Genomic DNA, 5,937 nt, shown 5'->3' with positions numbered 1-5,937 from the left:
TTGCGACAAAAACGAGGACCAACGGAATATTTTAACCTATAAACTACGATTCTTCAATAGAAATTCTAACTATTATCGGAGATCTTATATTAGTTAGATATTTAATCAAATTACAATATGTAAGTGAATTAAATTCAAATTAAACTTAAAATTTATTTTAATTAAACAATATTAGAGCTCATGAGATAAAATTGTCTGTAAATTACAAATTAATAATTAATCTATTAACATTATTAAATACATTTTAAAACAGTTATATAGTATTTGGATTAGACTTTTGAATGACGAGTTAATTATGAGAAGCCCCAACGATCCATATGACTCCAAAGAGCCAGTCTTTGATTCCCTACAATATTCACTGCATCCCACTTTGATTCCAGTATAATCTTTATCATCTAATTATAATCAATTTCATTTTGTGCTCTGTGCTATTTTATACTTGGCACTCCTTATATATACACAAAACCTCTTCTTCTCTTATGAAAGGTCTGAACTAATCACTTGAGGGACACCAAAAGAACAAGACCAGTAGCTAATTATGAAAAGCAATGTCAATACCTGAAACCTTGTAATGTCACTTAGTCTTTGTTTGGATCATGCGCAACATACATTGCCTCTCAAAACCCTTCTGTTCAACTTCAACAATTCGGTATGGATTTAACCCTCACCTTCCTCTTTTATATTCCTACCTATATAGATATTAGGTCAAATTCTGTATTATTCTCTTTCCTTCTATTTTAACTTAACATTATACAATCATGCATGGAATTCTTGTCTCACTTCCAGAAACGTGTTTTGACCATACAATTAATCACATATTCCTAACAATACTTTCCTTTGCCACAACTATCTCAAATATAACGTCAATTTTTTATAGCTCAAAATCTTCAATTATAATTTATCTAATTTTTATACTTTGTATATAGCTTTTCATAAAATTTGATGACAGTGAAAAGATAAACATATATATTATATAAACATATTTGAGCAGTGATTCCCAACCTAATCCACAGTGAAGCCTGATCACATATTTACCTTATTTAAGCACATCTTGAACCAGATCCGTGAGTTAACTATGGGCTAATCTGAAGTAGGGGAGCCCAAAATAATAAAAGTATGTAAATATATTCTCTCTCTTAATTTGACTGGGCATAGAATTCAACTCAAAGATGATCACTATTTCTTTGTTTCTGTATATCTGAAAAAGGAAACCGACAATGGGAAGGATTTGCAGAAAGTGCAGAGAGTAGTTCCATTTTGCATCCTCCTTTCATTTTCAGTCAAAATCTCTTTAGGTGTGTGTGAATCCACATGCCAAAATAATCACAGAGGCGGCAACAGCAACCACATGTATAGTACTTTATTTATCGCCAGAGTTTTATTTTTGCACAATTAAATTATTGTTGTTTTTCATCTGAGAAGAATAAAAAGAAAGAAAGGGGATGTATCTGTATGTGAGAAAAAAAAAGGTAGTGGTAGTGGAGTGTGTTTAATTATGTGTATGCATGGTGGAAGGTAGAGTAATAGAGGCGCAACAGGGTCACTGTTACTGTGGGGGCTAGCCACCTTCTCATCATCTTCCATTTCTCTTACCCTTCCTTATATATACATATAATAACGTGTTTAACTTTCTTTCTCAGAACGAATAATCAACTGGATCGGATCACACGTGTGTAAACGGTGGCGCACCAGAGGGGTTCAGCTTCAGGTTCCGCTTCGGGAAACTTCGCGGCGGAGCCAGGCGGTGAAGAGGAGGCGGAAGAGACTTTCACACCCAGGGATGTGCAAGTGCAAGGAACTACTGCAGGTTCGGTTCCGACCCATGTGGTGTCACCCTCTTCCTCTGCCCAAACCAACACGGAGTGGGTCCCGGCAAGTGGTTTTCCCATGATGTCACGTTTTATGCATGCGCCTTCTCCGGGTTTGTCTTCTTCTCCTGGGCCTCCTCTCTTGGGCTCGGGCTCGGGCTCGGGCTCGGTTGGGCAGAAAAGAGCGCGTGAAGATGACACTGGTGCTGCCGCGAGTGGGGGTGAGGGTGCTTCGTCACAGAGTGCGTCACGGGAAGAAAGCGGCGAGAGGAGGAGGAGATACAGAGGGGTGAGGCAGAGACCGTGGGGGAAATGGGCGGCGGAGATTCGCGATCCTCAAAAAGCGGCGAGAGTGTGGCTCGGCACCTTCGACACCGCCGAGGCTGCTGCCAGAGCCTACGATGAAGCCGCATTGAGGTTCAGAGGTAACAGAGCCAAACTCAACTTCCCAGAAAACGTTACCGCGGTGCGACCTCCTCACCTTCCCGATTTTCCGGCCACCTCACTCGCAGGCTCCGGTGATGTTCCCGCGGTGACCGGTTATTCTCCGACGGTGATGCAGGGGGCGCCGTTTCAGAGCTCCCCTGATTTGCTTAGAGACTATTGGGGTTATTCTCAGCTTCTGCGGAGCACAGGGGAGTTCCATGGACTCGATCAGTGGTTCTATGATTCGCAAATGGCAGCGCTTCAATCTTCTTCATCGTCGTCGTTGTTGCCGCTACCGCCTGCGTATGCACCATCCTCTGCTTCCTTTCCTCTGTTTTCCAGCCAGCAGATGGGAGTTTTCCGGCCGCCGGGGCAACAGCATCACGGCGGAGGGGACAGCGGTAGCGGGTCAGAGTTTCCACCTTCGTCATGGTCAGATACGAGTAGTTATCCTCCTCCACCTCCACCACCTGGTTGACGTGGAGTACACAGCACAGCCTTTGTTTTTATACTATTTTTTCTCTTTCTTTTGTGAAAGAAAGAACAGGTTTTTCTTCTGTTTTTATTTTACTTTATTTTAATTAAACTAAAGTTGGTTCTCAAAAAGAAAGAATTGGAATTGAGTGAATTTTTTTGTGGGTTAAAATATTTGTTGCTGCTAAAAAAAAATTGAAAAGTGGGGATTGAAATGCGGGTGGGTGATGATAAAGGTAGATAGAAAGTATGAGTGGTACAAGGCAACATTTTGAAGCTTAGTTTAGAGATGATAAAGACAAAGCAGCATTTAGGTTTGAAGATGAGATTATTCCAGATTCTCAACTCAATGGATCGATTTGATGTAAATTTTTTGTCAACAATCCACGCAAAGATGAAGAAACCAATATCTTTTACAAAACCTCTTCCCAGGAAACTAACTTTTTGTTCTCAGCCACCTATGCTTTCAGACAAGTTATTTACCGTTAGAATAATATAGTTTTAACTAATTACAATGTCAGGGTTGGGTTTTTGTCTTTTCTTATCTCATTCACTATTTGACTTCAAACAATTGTTACACGCTCCTTGGCTATTATAATTTCATGTACTATATAGAACCAGTTTAACTAACCTTTTTCCATATGAAAACGGAAAGCGAAAGCTGGGTTATCGTGTCCAACCGCAGTTAATTTAAATCATAAAATAAAATATGTTGTAGATATTTTTTTTAGATATTTTTTAATAAAATATGTTGTAGGTATTTTTTCTTTATCATTTTTTAAGTTTATTAAAGATACAAAATTATGAGTGAGAATATTAAGAAATATCACTTTTTTCAATTTTTAAAATTTTTATACAAAATTTCAGTTTATGAAAAATATATTAAAAATCAATGCTAAGAAACAGAGTGATAAAATAAAGTGTCTCGACTATTCAAATGGAATTGTTTTTGTTACATCGTACTAAATGTTAAACCACATTGTGATCTCTAACATTATATCAACAAGATGGGCAGTTTCTCATATTGCATTGGGGTGTTTATGACTTAGTTCGACTTGGATAAATGAGAACATAAAACTCGAATTAACCAACTTTTAATAATTTGGATTGGTATAAATTTGTTAATATCTTTTACCATCCAAATAAAAATTAACCAGATAAAAAAATTCAATTGGTTGGATTTGGATGTCTGAAAATGTATAGTCTTTTCTTTTCAAAATTGTAACTCTTGAAGAGTGTAATTTTATCAAAAAAATCACATATAACTCTCTATTATTGAAAAGTGTATAATATTTGTAATATAATTATCTTACATTAAATCAATAATAACAAGAATCATATCAACATTATTATAGAACTTCATGAATAGTAATTATTTTCTTGGTTTCGATTTACTAATTTATGATAATAAATTTAATATTAAACTATTTGTCGTCAAATTTAATTAATTAGATTTATATTTGATGCAACTAGATTATCACTTTAAACAGATTAATTCATTTAGTTTAAATTCTTAAATTAGTCACATTTATCTATGTATGTAAATATCCAAACATATGGTTTATATATTTAAAAAAGGAAAAAGAAAACCAAACATATCATTTTCATAAGAATAAATATACAAACAAGTATTTAAAATGTCTGTAATGCAATTTTTGTGCATGATGTTTATAATGAAATATTTAGTTGGTCCTCATAAGAAAACACAACATCACCACTTGTTTATTAAAGATCTACTCCATAATATATTATATGCTACAAAAATTCTCAACCTTAAGACAACTACAAAATTCTCAAATTGATAAAATAATTATTAAGAAGGGTTCAACATATTATTCATTTACATGTTTTCATCAATGATTTTATAGCTAGGAAGTACCAATTATTCAATAAAATTCACATGACCTGGAATTACTCCAATGCTATATACAAGCAAGAACATTTACTCAAGATATCTAATACTCATATTTTTTTAATCACATTTATACTCTTACTATATCTTTATTTGACTTTTGATACATTTTATTTTCTACCTTTCTCCATTTTTTTATCCAGAATAATACATTAAATTTTTATAAAAACTCAATTTTGTAATTTTAGTAGTTTGGCTTGTTCGAATATTTGCAGTGATATATAATATACTATAAGAAAATTTCTCATTAACAACGAATTATAGTGATCAAAAGTTACCAGTCATTGTAGTGAGTAATTTATAAAATAAAAAACTATTGATTACTAAAATAGTCACTATTATGATAAAAAATTATAATTGGTCATTAAATTAGTCACTAATTAATTAAATATTAATTTAGAAATTAATTCCTTTAATAGCAAAAATATTGGTAGTTAATGTTGAGTGACCAATCCTTTGGTAACTAAATTTTAGAAACTAGTTTAGAGATCAATTATAATTTTTTATTCATAATAATAACTATTTTAGTATAATCAATAATTTTTTATTTTGTAAATTGATATAATCATTAAGATAACTAATGATAAATATGACGAAAGTGTTAATAAAAATAAATATATGTGCATTTTTATAGTAATTTATATTTGTGTAGAAAGAATGAGAGGTCCAAAACCCCTGATACATCTAAGGTCTCTACTAATATAAGGAAACTCACAAGGTAAAATGTAGTGTCAAAATCAACATTATGTATTTACTTTTGAACGTTTTTGTTGTCCGCAACCAAAAGAGATAAAAAAAAATTCTTCATGTTTTTGAGTAAAATTGATATAAGATATATTCAATAAATATTTATGAATAATGAGTATAGATATTTTAATTATCTACTTATTGTCAACACGTGTATTTAGTAATTACTGTTAATAATTTTTATTTGAATATCTTATAAAAAAATTAAATAATACAAATAAAATTATTAATAAGAAAATATTATTTTTTAAAATTTGTTTGAAATTTGATTTTATATATTTATATCTTTATTTGGATGTGTGAAACGGTATGTGATATTGTAGTTATTTATAAAAGGATTAATTTTTAAAGTTAAATTAGAAAGATTAGTTCTATATTTACATTAATATTTAATGTGCAATTGTATTTTAAAATTAAATTTTTACTTGATTTAAATTTTAAATACTTGATTTAAATTATTTAATTTAAAACTAAGGAAAAAAAAATCTAGTAATATTTTTACAGATAGCTAGTAATAACGTGAATTCTCTGGATAATAAGTTTCATGTTGATCGATTGTCATTCCTAAGT

The 5,937-nt window shown here is 32.1% G+C and overlaps 1 pseudogene across 6 annotated transcripts; it reads left to right on the top strand.

Annotated features, from left to right (window-relative positions):
- Positions 1-493: 493 nt before the first annotated feature.
- On the top strand, positions 494-2,880 carry LOC114189477 (ethylene-responsive transcription factor ERF110 pseudogene; annotated as a pseudogene). Of its 6 annotated transcripts, XR_014996452.1 has the most exons (3): positions 494-649; positions 1,208-1,350; positions 1,641-2,880. The product of XR_014996452.1 is annotated as an ethylene-responsive transcription factor ERF110 pseudogene, transcript variant X2 (transcript). The 6 variants fall into 6 exon arrangements; XR_014996456.1 differs by lacking the exon at positions 1,208-1,350 and having other exon boundaries at positions 497-649; XR_014996451.1 differs by lacking the exon at positions 494-649 and having other exon boundaries at positions 1,068-1,350.
- Positions 2,881-5,937: the final 3,057 nt, after the last annotated feature.

This window comes from Vigna unguiculata, chromosome 7 (assembly GCF_037176805.1).
Source record: "Vigna unguiculata cultivar grain cowpea cultivar isolate G323 ecotype 2 chromosome 7, ASM3717680v1, whole genome shotgun sequence".
Taxonomy (NCBI): domain Eukaryota; kingdom Viridiplantae; phylum Streptophyta; class Magnoliopsida; order Fabales; family Fabaceae; genus Vigna; species Vigna unguiculata.
The sequence above is the reverse complement of the archived record's forward strand: the minus strand, read 5'-3'. Positions and strand labels throughout refer to the sequence as shown.